The sequence below is a fragment of the Acromyrmex echinatior genome, chromosome 8 (genome assembly GCF_024713525.1).
Source record: "Acromyrmex echinatior isolate Ae372 chromosome 8, ASM2471352v2, whole genome shotgun sequence".
Classification (NCBI taxonomy): domain Eukaryota; kingdom Metazoa; phylum Arthropoda; class Insecta; order Hymenoptera; family Formicidae; genus Acromyrmex; species Acromyrmex echinatior.
The window spans coordinates 6,979,281-6,992,855 of NC_141859.1; the positions used below are offsets into that span (position 1 = coordinate 6,979,281).

Here is a 13,575-nt window from a genome sequence, read left to right on the forward strand (position 1 = left end):
CGTGTATCAATAAATTTCCGAGATATCTTGTCTGCTGGAAAAGCCGAACGCTATGAGGTAATCAATGAGGGAAACCAGTGGCTAACAACATGAACACAGAAAGCGATGCAACGCTTTCGGGTTTGTTTCTTTTAGGCACGAGACTCAACTTCGAGTTGTCGATGAACTACAATCGTCAAAAGTCAGTTACTTATAATATAATTTAAACATGCATTTTCTGCGTAAGAGAAGGTGAATCGTCCATGGATTATGTCTGTCAAATTTATTTAAAAAATTATAAGCGTGAATGACAACATGCAGTTTAATATAAAATATCATTACGCAAACGCGGCTATAACGAAGTACGCTCTTGAAACATACCGCAAGCCTTGCGAAAGTCCTACGCAATGCATACATACATATATGAAATATCTATCGAGCAAGGATACGTCAACTACCGTTGAGATATCAACGTGTAGGATAAAGAGCGAGAAAAGGCACTCGCTTGCGCAACCATTCAACCCAAGTCGTATATTTCCCGCGATGAACCGTTTCAGAAAAATCTTATAAGGATAGCGAATGAAAAGATCGAATACAAAAAAAAAAACAGAATTGAAAACGTGTGAAAAAGGGAGGAAACAGAGAAAAAAAATAAGCCACGGGTCAACGGCACACGTCGGGCGCGATATAAATCAACCTCTCGATTACGCAACGTTGATTTATCGTCGGCGTTGGTCGCGTTCGTTAGACATTTCTCTCTTTCTCTCTTGACCACGTGCGTTTGTGCAGCCGCATGCACACGCATTCGCTCGCGTAAATATCGGTTGGTGTATACGCGTCGTGCGATGCATACCGGTGTGCAGGCAATCTGCGTGTAGACAGTTAATCGGCGATGTAACATCGTCACGAATAAAAGAAGACTATTAACGCGCGCCAACCAGCGTCGTTTGCTGTAGGTTTGTTCCGGCTCGTCGGTGGTTCATATGGATTTTAGCGTCTGGTCATAAACAACCGTACAACGGGAATTTGTAATGGGATTATGTAACAAAATGGACATTACTGAAAACTTCCCGAGCAGAAATTGAGTCAGATTGGTCTCAGATAGTCTGAAATTGGTTTTGCAGATTATCTCTAATCTTAATAGGAAGCGTAAAAATATAATGCTACTCTAATATAGAGTAGATAATAATTAGAGTAGATAATAATTTAAAAGATCCTTTAGGTCCTTATCAACAAACTTTATTTAGGCTCCTATTCAGGTCCTGATTATGAGGGCAATTATCAGACATTTTTGAGCCTGATTAGGTCCTACTCATGCCTGAGCGAATTTTTGCTCGGATTTTTGCACTACAAATATTTTATCGAGAGATATATAGATCTATTATAAAATCTACTATACTTATAAAGGAATGATCTATAAGATCTACTATACTTACAAAGGAATGATTTATAAGATCTCTGCAAAAGTGATATCAAAAGATTAACATTGTTGAAATAGGTACTCTATAGGTACTCTAGATTAAATCTGTTCTTGGAATCCTATGATAGGATCCTAGAATGACATAGATGTTAGTCTGATACAGACTATCAAAATATTTCGAAAAATAATGTGTTTTTAACAGAAATGGAATGCATTGTTTTCGAAAGACACATGTTGATGCCCAAGTTAAAATGGTTAATATGTTCTGCCCTAAGTCAGATACAGAATTCATATAATCTCAAGATTTGATCATCTAGAATACCTATTTCAAACGTAATTTTCTTTTAACTATTAATTATTTTATATCACTTTACAATATTAGTTATTTTATATCATTTTTGCAGTATAGATTATTCCTTTACGAATATTTTCAAAAAATATTTGTAGCGCAATAAATTTACAGCAATGTTCAATTTGTTACTTAGTCCCATGCAACTTTCATGTTGTACAGTTATTTATAATGTTCCGGCCTAAGTTGGATACAAAATCGACATAGGGATTCTGTGTGTATCCAAGATATAATCATTTAGAATATCTGTATTTCAAACGTGATCCTTCGATTGATAACGTTAGGTTTTTTTTATATTACTTTAGCAATATGAGAAATTAAAATGCCTATAACGATCGAACCTGGATCTTCATTAATCTTAAATAATTCAATCTTCAATTACCATGTATGTACTTGCATATTGTAATCTTTCGAAGTGTTTTTCAACATATTAACATCTTTATAATATGATGCCTGATTGTAGCATCAAGTTATTAAAATTGCTTATCAATTTAATTCACGATTATTGGAGTAGTTCAATTGCGTTTGTAGTCCGAAAAAATAATTCGGCGCGCAGTTCGAAAAACTATAATGCTATATATGCAAGTATATGATATATAATAATTCAAGATTGAATTATTTAAGCAACGAAAATCTAGCTTCGACTGTTATAGGCTTTTCAATTTTTAATAATGATTGTGTTCTCACATATGCAGTCTAAAATAAAGATTCTTAATATTGTTTTGGCAATATAGATTGTTCCCTTAATTGTCAATTGATTTCTTTGATTTTTTTCACTTCTCAATTTTTTTTCTTTCCAACGCATTCGTTGAGAAGAAATTGCAAATTGATAATCTATTCTGTGTCTAACGCCACATCTAAAACTCGCGGAAAAATTTTTATCACGGTTCGGCTATTCGTTAGAGTGCTTGTTTCGATTTCACTCAGAAATTCGCTGCAGTATGCTGTCATATTCTGCACATATTTCTAATTAATCATGTTGTGCAACGATTGGCAAGACAAGCGGAGGTCTTCGATTTTTAATGCGTTGTTACGGTTATTGGACACGCGTTTTTTTTGCGCACAAAATTGTTTCTGTTCTCGTTCCGGCATCAATCGTTCTCTAATTGTAAACTCTCGCGGAAGTTCCGCTGCCGTTGTTTCCTTTCTATATTCTACGGTTAAGTACCGTTATACTGTTTCGGAAACTGTTTGATATTGCATCCTTGGTAAATGGATCTCTCTTTATAAATCCGTTACAGATCTTATCGATATACTACCAGTCGGAATAGTGTCTATGATTTAGACGTGTCTATCGCAACATCGAAATAATATAATATTATGAATAACGTTTCTTGAATAATATGCCTTCCTTTTTAAGTAATCAGAAAATAAAAATTACATAATTATTTTCCTCTTTCTTTAGATTTTTATCTTTTGGAATAAAATTATCGATTTACTTTTTCTGGCTCACTAAAATCACACACGTTGGAGAAATTCTTGATTTGTCAAAGTCATACTTCGTTCTCCTCGTAACGTAAAAATTTGGCAGGAAGTAATAATAATCAATTACATTACATAAATACTTTCTCAAGCGAGATAAAATAAATTGTAACGTAAGTCATTAGATTCAGGCTTAAATAATTTCAAATTAACAATTAAGAAAAGAAGGAGTTATGAGCCAATCAAGTTATTTAATTAATGTTCAATAATTGAACAAGAAATATTTATAAAACTTCAACTTTCAATCTCAAACGTTTCAATCTTATTCTCAATGCAACGTTAAGAAATAATTAAATTATTATATAGAATAGAAAATATTAAAATGGCTGTTAAAATTCTGTAACTAAACTTATCAAATAAAAAAAGTTTAACTTGTTATTAACTTGTTCTTACAAATATATTCGCTCGTAATTCTTACAGAATGTAAAGCGACGAACAGTCAAATCGTGATGGCAGAACAGCAATCAAAGTCAAGTGATATCAAAATGACAATAATTTGCAGACAGTAATTAAAGGAAAGTAAATTCATAACATTACAATTATGAAAACGTGATTCAGCAAACTGAGCACGTCTACAATTCCATACAATGTAAAAAACCAAATCGTCAAAAAGATATTTAACGTTATCAACATTCGTTACAAGCAAATTCTTACAACTGGAAACGAGTGACGATGTTCATGTAATATGTTATGAAATTGAAAAGAAATGTATTTTTTAAATCAGTGTTACATTTAATGGGAGATAAAACGCGTTCGTCGAAATTAATTTGGCGCGCAAGAGAAACAGAGTATTTGATAAAATTAAATTCTTTTGTGTCAGCTATTAAAATATATCAGCGACGACAACAAGTCGGTTGGCCAACGGTCTCCGTAATTGTATTGTGTACTACGGCGTGCTGTTGCGTACACAAGGTCACCATTCGCGTTCGAACGCTCGAGCAGGCAGGTAGTAACAGCTCGTGTTCGTCGTATTACTTCCCGAAATACGCTCATTCTTCAATTGATTAGAAATCTGTCTACGCAATTAATTAATTCTCGTAATTAGCGTTTTGTGAATGTCCCGGGTTTATGAGGCTTTTCGAAGTTAGATATATTCCTTTCGCGAGATTTATTCCCTTGAAGCGAGAATTAGAGGATGGAATTAAAGGACAGAAAATCATTAAAGACCGTTCAGTGATATTTGCGACGTATCTCTTTGATGATTATTGTATATTATATAAAATCGTATTTCTTATTGTACTCATCAGAATTATTTGTAGATTTGTCTATCGCTTTCATCGAGATAACGCGAGATAATACGCTACTTTGTACAGTATCTTGTGATTGATTTAAGTTAAGACGGAAAGTTATGATTTTATACACCCTCCATTTATTAAAATTGAATTGTGAGACACGAAACAGAATATTTGGCATACATTTACTTTGTAATATGATAGATGCTTTTCATTTAGTGACACGAGTTAACATAAATACATATTATTCTGTCTTTCTCGACATTCCTGACTAACAAAAATAGAATGATATTCGTGTGACTAAATGGAAAGCAATGGAAGCACCTAATGTATATTTTATAGAATCGATTAGCGCGAGGCCTTGGATTGCATTGTTTACGCAAAACTATTTCGTTATCATTTACACAACGAAACTCGAATCGGGCAGTACGCATCTCACGTATCATTGGATTTTATTCCTCGAGATTATATCATGACAAGTATCAAGAGAAAACGTGACTTTCTGTGAATGATTAGTTATTACTTGTGTTCGCGCAATTAATTATCTATTAGAATTAATGACTCGTTAATGTACCGAGATGACATATCCAAGCATACGTAATCTGTTCATCGATCTATCTATTGAAGTAGAAATCGAAACGATAAAAAGAGTATTATAAAGCGTTGTTTAATCGCGGATACTTCCCAGACGACAAAAAATCCAAAATCGAGATATAAGATATAATGTCTTAACTCTTCTATTAATGTGTAGGTACTCAGTTATCTTTATATCAAGTTTTAAAAAGAAAATACTTTTATATTTTTGTACGAATTTCGTTATGACGTCTCAAAAACTTTACTCTTTGAACAACAAAAAATAGTTTTTTACAAGCTATCTTGTTTTCACTTTTAAATTTTTAAAGGAATCAACCTTGCGAAACAATAAAAAGGTGAAAAATTATACATTGACGGAAGGGTTTTTCTTTTTTAGACATCTTTAAGTCTTATGTCTCGTTTTTGTATATGCACGATGTCTGGATTATTTTATTTAACATTTTACGATAGCTTGCAATTTGAAAGCATAGCAATTTCAAAATGTGTATTTCGTTCATTACAGGATCAAAAACGTGGAGTGTCACACGAAACCTGCATATTCGAACGTTTCAACATATGATATATCGTGATCGTATTTCTCATTAATGTTATTAATATTCGCGTATTTCGGGAGTGCCATGCAAAGTATCGCGCGATCTTATTTCCGTTTTTGCATTTTTACGCGAGTGTTGTGAGTGCAACAACAAGGAACCTGAGAAAAGGAGGAGGCTACAGCTAAAGAGGGACGACGAGACGGTAGAGAGAGCAACTAATAGGGTGAGTGTTTTATTATTTATTACTTTGCTTGCTCCTCGCACGGAATTAATTCGTTAATCATATGATTTCCTTTCTGATTGCGCGTGTCAATTTTCATTACATCATTTGAATTGCGTCGAGGAAATTTTCTGTCGATGCGTTTGATCATTATATGTTAAATCAGTTAAATAATTTAATATCTATTAATTTCGGATAAGTAAACTGCAAAATAAACTTATTAAAATTTCGTACACTAGTATATATATATATACAGTGAGTACAAAAAGTACAGAGAAAATATTTTTTAAAAAAATTTTATTTTCAAAAAGTAAATATTATCCAGCGAGAAATGAATCATCGAATTGATATCGATACGATGATTTCAACACCAATTCGACGTCGATTCGACGTTTAATTGACAATCATTTCTTGCTAGGTAATTAACAATTTATTCATAAAGAATAAAATAAACTGTATGTTTCTTAAAATTATATATACCAAAAAGATGTGCATTAATTATAGAAAATATATCATCTGAAAAAGCGAAAATTAAAAAATTCTATTGTTTGGATGCTCAAAAAGTATTTGTACAGTCGAGAAATTTGGTTTCCAAGGAATACATGCGAAGTTCATTTGTCTATGTTAGAACAGAATATTTATTGTATAAAATGGCTAATTAATGTTTATTTTTTACAAATAAGACTTTTTATAACAAATTTCCTTGTACGAATACTTTTTGCTCTCACTGTATATATATATATGTATATTGTGGGACATTACATTTTCGGCAAATATCGATTAATAGGCAGGATTGATAAAAATCTTTGTACTTTTTAAAACATATTTAATTGATTTAACAGTTTTGACAGTTTTTAATTGATTTAATTGGTTTTTAATTGGTTTTTAATTGATTTAACAGTTTAACAGTTTTTAATTGATTTAATTGGTTTAAACAGTATTATAAAAAAACATATTTTAAGGTTTTTTTTTTATGATACCGTTTAAAGCATGTATGAAGCATTAAAAACATGTGTGAAAAAAAAAACATCATGTTTTGTTCTTTAAAAAAAATATCTCTTATCACACAACCCTGTTAATAAGCGAAAAGCGTGCGAGAGGCATTAGTGTGGAGTAACGTCGCGAGGCCGAGTACCGGTTGTAACGGTACGTTACTGTATTGTGCATTATCTATAAATTGCGTTTCTCACTGTGTGTACATGCATAGACAGCGCGTTTTTCTTCAGCCTTGAGAACACCGCGAGCCCGTTATGCACACGCGTGCTTATCTGCGTCTTAATCGCTATTACTGCCGGTATGAAAGTGCGAGTCCATAATGAAAAGTATGACACGTTAATGACATAAGATCCTCGATTGGGCGGAGAGGTCGGGGACTCAGGAAATTAACGCGCCGCAATTAATTCCGTTCTACGAAACTTACAAATGCATTGTTTCGAAACCTTAACGGCACATCAAACAATTCCGTCTCTCTCAATATCGCGATTAAGAAGCAAGCGTAATTCGCCTTGAGATATCTGAGATATTGCGGTGTTAGTGGTATTTTCTCCCTCTCTTCTAGAGATTTCTTCTTAAAATGTAAATGAGAAAACTCGTTGTTGCTTCTAATTTTCTAATTTTCATTTCAAGTATTTTAACAATTAATTGTAGCACTCGAATAATTTTCTGATACAGTTAGATGTACTTTAATGTTTTCTTGTCAATATGTACATGTTATAGATGAAAAAATTCGCAAATTATTAATAAAGAATTTATTTTAACGAAAAATAATTCGGAAAATAAACGGAAAATGAAAGTGTAATTAAAAAAATATGAAAGAAATATTACACGCAATTAATATTTTTATACAAAAATGTGTGGAGTAATATTTGGAACTTTATTTAATTATTTTAATACACACACATTTTTGAAAAGTAATTTTTACGAGATAAATTCTATAATTTATATAAACTAAAGTTAAAGATTACATTTTGTTCTATTATATTGTCTTAATTTTGTAAAAAAAAATTGTAAAAATTTTTTTCTACAACTCGACCGAGTTGCGTTGTTTCCTATTTAGACTTTTAATATCCCAGATTGAAAAAAGGGGTACTTGCATCAGTTTGTCAGACATAAGTAGTCTCGCCACCGAGAGCGAGCCGCGCGTAAACGTTGCGGGCGCGGAGAAAGTTGGCTTAAATAATAACGCATTCGTGAGTTTTTTTAAACAAATGCACCGTTGGCATTACGTCAGGGGTGCAGTCGCTCGAGGTGCGCGCACGTAATGCATCCGTGGAAGCGTGGGAGCCGCGGGCCGCCGAGTATAAGTGCGAGAGCGGCTTCCTCTCACGTCGTCGCAGCCACGCTTTATCTCGCCGTTTATAAATAAGGCGACCTCTCTCTTTCTCTCGGTGGAGAAGAAAGAGGAGGAGGTACGCGTTGCTCAGTTCCGGCTTCCAATCGCCCGAGTCTCTATTAATACTCGATCCCCTTAGTCTCTCCGTTCTCTCTCTCTCTCTCTCTCTCTCTCTCTCTCTCTCTCTCTCTCTCTCTCTCTCTCTCTTCTTTTCCTCCTCTTACTTTACAGCCTCTCTTTCACCTCGTTCGTCGATCCGTTACTCAATCCTTCTGTCTTGCCGCCACTTCGCGCGCACGCTTCTTCCATTAGCGATTCCCAAGTAAATCGTACACTCCACGAGTCCGTTCTGGATGAGATTCTGTGTTAGGATTTAGTTGCTAAACGAAGGCATCTGGATATTAAAGGGTGAGAAATTGTAATGGCTTCTCATTGTTCTCTATAACTCTGTTTATCGCGAATCATAGACTATATATAAAATCCTTTTTTAGTTCTCTCAAAGTTGAAAAATTTACATGATCTCTTTTACGAATTATTGTATCGATAAAACAATGTAAAATTATTGTGTCGTAATTTGGATGATTGAAAATTTAAATAAATGTTTATTTTCAAGCTGCATTTCTGCAAAAAAAAAACGCTATTAGATTGTGCAATTTTAATTGATTTATCTATTTTCTATATTTACTTATGATGATATATTTTATATCCTCTTATTTATTTTTATTAATATTTTATAATATTAAGCTGATATTATAAAATAAAAACAAGAGAGAATATTCGATATCATCCTTCCTGGATACCTCCAGAAATTTTAGTTTGCGGTATACCGGTTTAGGTAAGCGCATAATCGGGTTTACGGTCCAACGCACGCACGCACGCACTCACGCACTCACGCACGTACGTACGTACGTACGTGGTCCCGCCGATAACACTGTTGTTCGACACCATTGTAACCAACAGGCATTTGCGTGAGGCAGGAATGTCCACGGTCACGTCTAATCACGGTTAATCGGTATTCTAATCACGCAGCCACAACCAAATCGAGATAATCGATCGCGGTCAACGCTGCGATCCCGCGTTCGTGTACTCGAAGCAAACGCTTGAACAAAGCATCGTAATGTAATTAAGTGATTACGATTAGCTACGGCTGTCGAATAATTTTCTCCTCCCGTGATTCACGATATAAACAGTTGATAGCCATACCGTATGCTCGACAACCGGAAATGATTGTAAAAAAATTATAATTGATTATCTTTCATTTTTTAAATACACTCGGTGAAAAGTGTTTGGTGTTCGACTATACATTGCATGGCAAAATATGATATTAGAAGCTCTATTTTTAGATTATTAATGCTGTAATGTTACTTGTTAGTAATAATATGTATATTCTTTCGAACATGAAAAAAATTGTATTATAAATTAAGGATCATTTCAAATATTAATATAGTAAAATAAATATAAATGGTAAATAAAATAAACATTTTTATTATTTATTTTATTTAAATTATAGTGAACAAAATTATTTTCTTAAATTTTCTTACTATTTATAATTAAAAAATATGTTGAGAAAAACTGAGAAGATTTTTAAGTAGTGTGTATGTGATTATTATTAACAGTACAATTGACTATACTTCGACAAAACATTTCCCGTAGTTTTATGAACATTAAATACGCATCCGGTTTTCATATTCCATCATGTCGCAATTCTGAGAAATTTCCATTTAAAATTGCAAAAAGAGCTATTTTACATATTTTGTCATATTGTAATTACGATGCCTGGGGAAATTTTATTGTAACCAAAATTAAACATATTGTTAAGACTTTCAATCCGCAAAGGAAATTTCTTTGTGCCGACTATGATTAACGAGATATTCATGGTTAAATATGGGATTTATTGGGCAAATATGAATTAATCACTGATGATTTACCAAATTGCTTTCAATTATGTTTAATTAATCTTAAACCTTTAAATAAATACATTAAATCATTAATGACTTGGTTTATAATTTTTCTGTAACAGACTCCATATTTAACTAAGACTATCTTATTAAACGTTGCCAACATTAAAAAGTCCTTTTAAAAGCTGTATTAAACATAATTACTAAATTTTGATTAATAAATAATTTTGATTGAAACTTTTTCAGTACGTTATACAATATCGCAGTTATAATATGACAAAATACTTATAATATGGTTATAATATGATAAAATAGCCCTTTGTGCAAGTAGACTTGCTTTCTCAAAATTATGACATGATGACACAATTTGGAAAACGCACATTCATATATTCGGCATCCAAAAAAATTATTAAAAATGTTTAGTATCGTTCTGGCGTTCGAGAGAAAGTAATTTTTTGACGAACAGTGTTATATTTGCATGATTAAAATAATTAAAATATATAGTTGTCTAAAAAATGACTATAAATTATATTTATAGTCTAAACTATTAAATTATGATTATAATTATTTTTTTGTTTCAATGTGTAAAAATGTAAATGCTTTTCGGCAGTTTTATTATTCGCATGATTTGCATCATTGCTTTTCTTTAACTGGCTTTTTATCGCTTTTAATCACAAATATACTTTATTTTTATTGTTTTTAATTAAATATATATTTTTTAATATTGAATAAGGAATCAATCAATGAGATTAAATAATTAATATTTATTTTTATGCAAAATGTCGATATATAACTTCTAATATTTTCCTATTATATCTATATCGTTATACCTATATCGTAATATATATTGCATACTTAAACAAAAATGTATTTCTCTTAATTAGAGAAATTAGGAAAGAGTATACGTTATATGTGCTTTAAAATGCTTATAATAATTATTTTGAAGTCAATAAAAATGTACACTAGTCAAGAAGTAATCAATTTAACAGTACATGTTATATATACCACAGCTTTGAATTAGATAATATCGCTGACGCCACTTATCTCTAATCTTGAGCACTAAAGATCCTGCTACTTCTCACCACTTTACTCTAACATATTGAAGCAAGTATGTTACAGTAATACAATAGTGAAAGCGATTTCTATAACATTCTAAACGTATGTAAATATTACAATTAGACAAATCGATGCATATCGTTATAAGACAACAATATCACTTGTAATATTCTAGAACGTAATTCTAGAACACGTTGCACACATTTTTTTTTATTAACGGAAAATCTTCGTTTATCTTAGTATGTCTGTGAAACGACGGGATATGATAATTCTTATCGCGTTGAGAGAAAGAATAAATCGCATGCAGCGCAATCGTGACTTTGTCAATAAATCACGATCGATTTATAGATTAGACAGAATGTCATTAGGCTAGCTCTTTCAAATTAGCCTCTCCCCTCTTAAGGTCCCGAATCGACCTCGAGTAGATAAAACAATTATTCGAATTTTATTTGGTATATTTCTTTATGATGATAAAAATTATATATATTAATTTTCTTAACAAATTATAATATAGATATAAGTGAATCAAGTTAATTTTATAAATATAGACATGATGAATAATGATGTGTTATGGATGTTTCATTGTTCGTAAAATTAAACGAGTTTCAGATACCTCGTTATAACATTCAACGCATTTCACTATTAAGATTAAATCATGAATTATTTAATTGTTTACTAATTTTTCAAGCAGGCATTAATGTGTTTGTTAGCGTTTAAATGGTTAATAACGTAACGAGCATTCGTTTATATGTAATTTAAAGAAGCCAAGTGTCGTAAACTCTTTATTACAATTACAACACGCGTCACTAAAAACTAATTTTCTTGAGTATCTAAAGTACACCGGGGGGATAAAACCGCGTCGCAGACAACCACGTACAAAATGTTTATGATAATTGCAAATTATGAGAGAATACGAGTATCAAGATAAAAGAACCGGCGTGAAATATAGTATCTCTCTTCTACGTTAAACACGTGTTAGATCACGTTGTTTTAAGAGCTTTCAGGAATGGTTCGCGCATTAATTTCAAAGGATATGGAATAAAAAGTACATTAAAGATGATAAATTCTCATTAAAAATTTATAGCTCTCATTTATTCTAACGAAGAATTTCAAATAATGATCTACTAGTGTTTTAAAGCGAATTATTATTCGCTGTCATAATTTATTGTCACATTTATAATTTTAACATCATTTTGCTTGTCATCACGATCTGCAATTGTAAATATTACAGTTTTATCTATTAAATACTATTAAAATTTAATGTCTTATGAATGTTTCATAGTTTTTGAATTTTAATAAGCAAATTATGCAAAGATTAAGAAAAGTAAATTAAATATATAGAAAGATTATGATGTATATTAAATCTCTATTAATAATTTCTATCAATCTACGAATTTTTTCCAGAGAAAAAATAATTAGTCTCACAAACCACCATCAGAGTTGAATTACATTTGTATCTAGAATCTAGAATCTTAACGACTGGAAATATCGTATCACGAAAGTTTAATTTTTCACGAATATTTTACTGGGTTCCAAAGACATAGAGCTCGCACCTGAAAGGTATGCCGCGGTAACGGTGAAAGGCAAATAACACAAGTGCCTCCGAAGTCGCGTATAGTTTCCGTCTAATAACAGTGGCAACCGCCACTGAAACTCGTTATTACGATTATTATAAATTTAACGCCCCGTTTATTATCATTTATTAGTTCACCGTGTAATAGTCATCGGCGCGTAAAGAAGGCAGCCTTCTGTCATCTTCTCGATTTACGTAACGAGACCGTTTGCACGGACTATCTGACCGTTATTGCGGTTCATCAATAATACAAATCTGTTGCGCTAAAAGCAGACCTGTCCAATTCCCGTGACAGCATCCGCGCGCGTGGAATTGATCTCGTTACTGACGCTGCGAAAAAGATTCTTATTTACATGCACCGTGAAATAGCATCGTGAATTCTCACTATACCTATCCAACAATCGTTTCCTGCCTTCTTTCTCTTGTTTAACGGATTCGCCTATTCAGTATTTCATTTTATTATCGAGTTGTGACATATATCCGTTCGGCCATAGCACAGTGCGATGTCTTGCTGATATCTGCGAAAAAAGTTGTCCGTTATAAACAGGTTTTGCTGTATAGACGTTCGTGAAATATTTATTCGGCAAGCAGAAAAATTTCGGATTAATCGTGTTAGTACATTAGGATCGATTCTCTGATAAAATACCGAAGCATATTGATACCGCTTCATTGTGGCGGTTTTCAATTTTCTATACACGTCGATTCTGTTCTGTAAGTACTAAGCTCCAGCTGCTGCCAGGATTTGATATCGGCCAAATGGATACATTGTTCTAACCGCGGTTACAATATGAGAGCGCATTGGATATTTGATTTATCCGAGATCAAACTTGGAAACTTTTAAACTTGTCACGTGAAAATCTTTGCCAGATGTTAACTTTCAATAATAGAATAAACTATAATAGAGCTT

General features: G+C 32.4%; 1 protein-coding gene across 3 annotated transcripts in view; it reads left to right on the forward strand.

Annotated features, from left to right (window-relative positions):
* Positions 1-13,575, forward strand: part of LOC105142969 (uncharacterized) — a 125,934-nt gene that overhangs the window by 29,704 nt on the left and 82,655 nt on the right. For all 3 annotated transcript variants that reach the window (XR_015545926.1, XR_015545927.1, XR_015545928.1), the window contains one exon: positions 5,559-5,812. The gene's annotated coding sequence lies outside the window, so the exon portion shown is untranslated. The remainder of the gene's footprint in view (positions 1-5,558; positions 5,813-13,575) is intronic.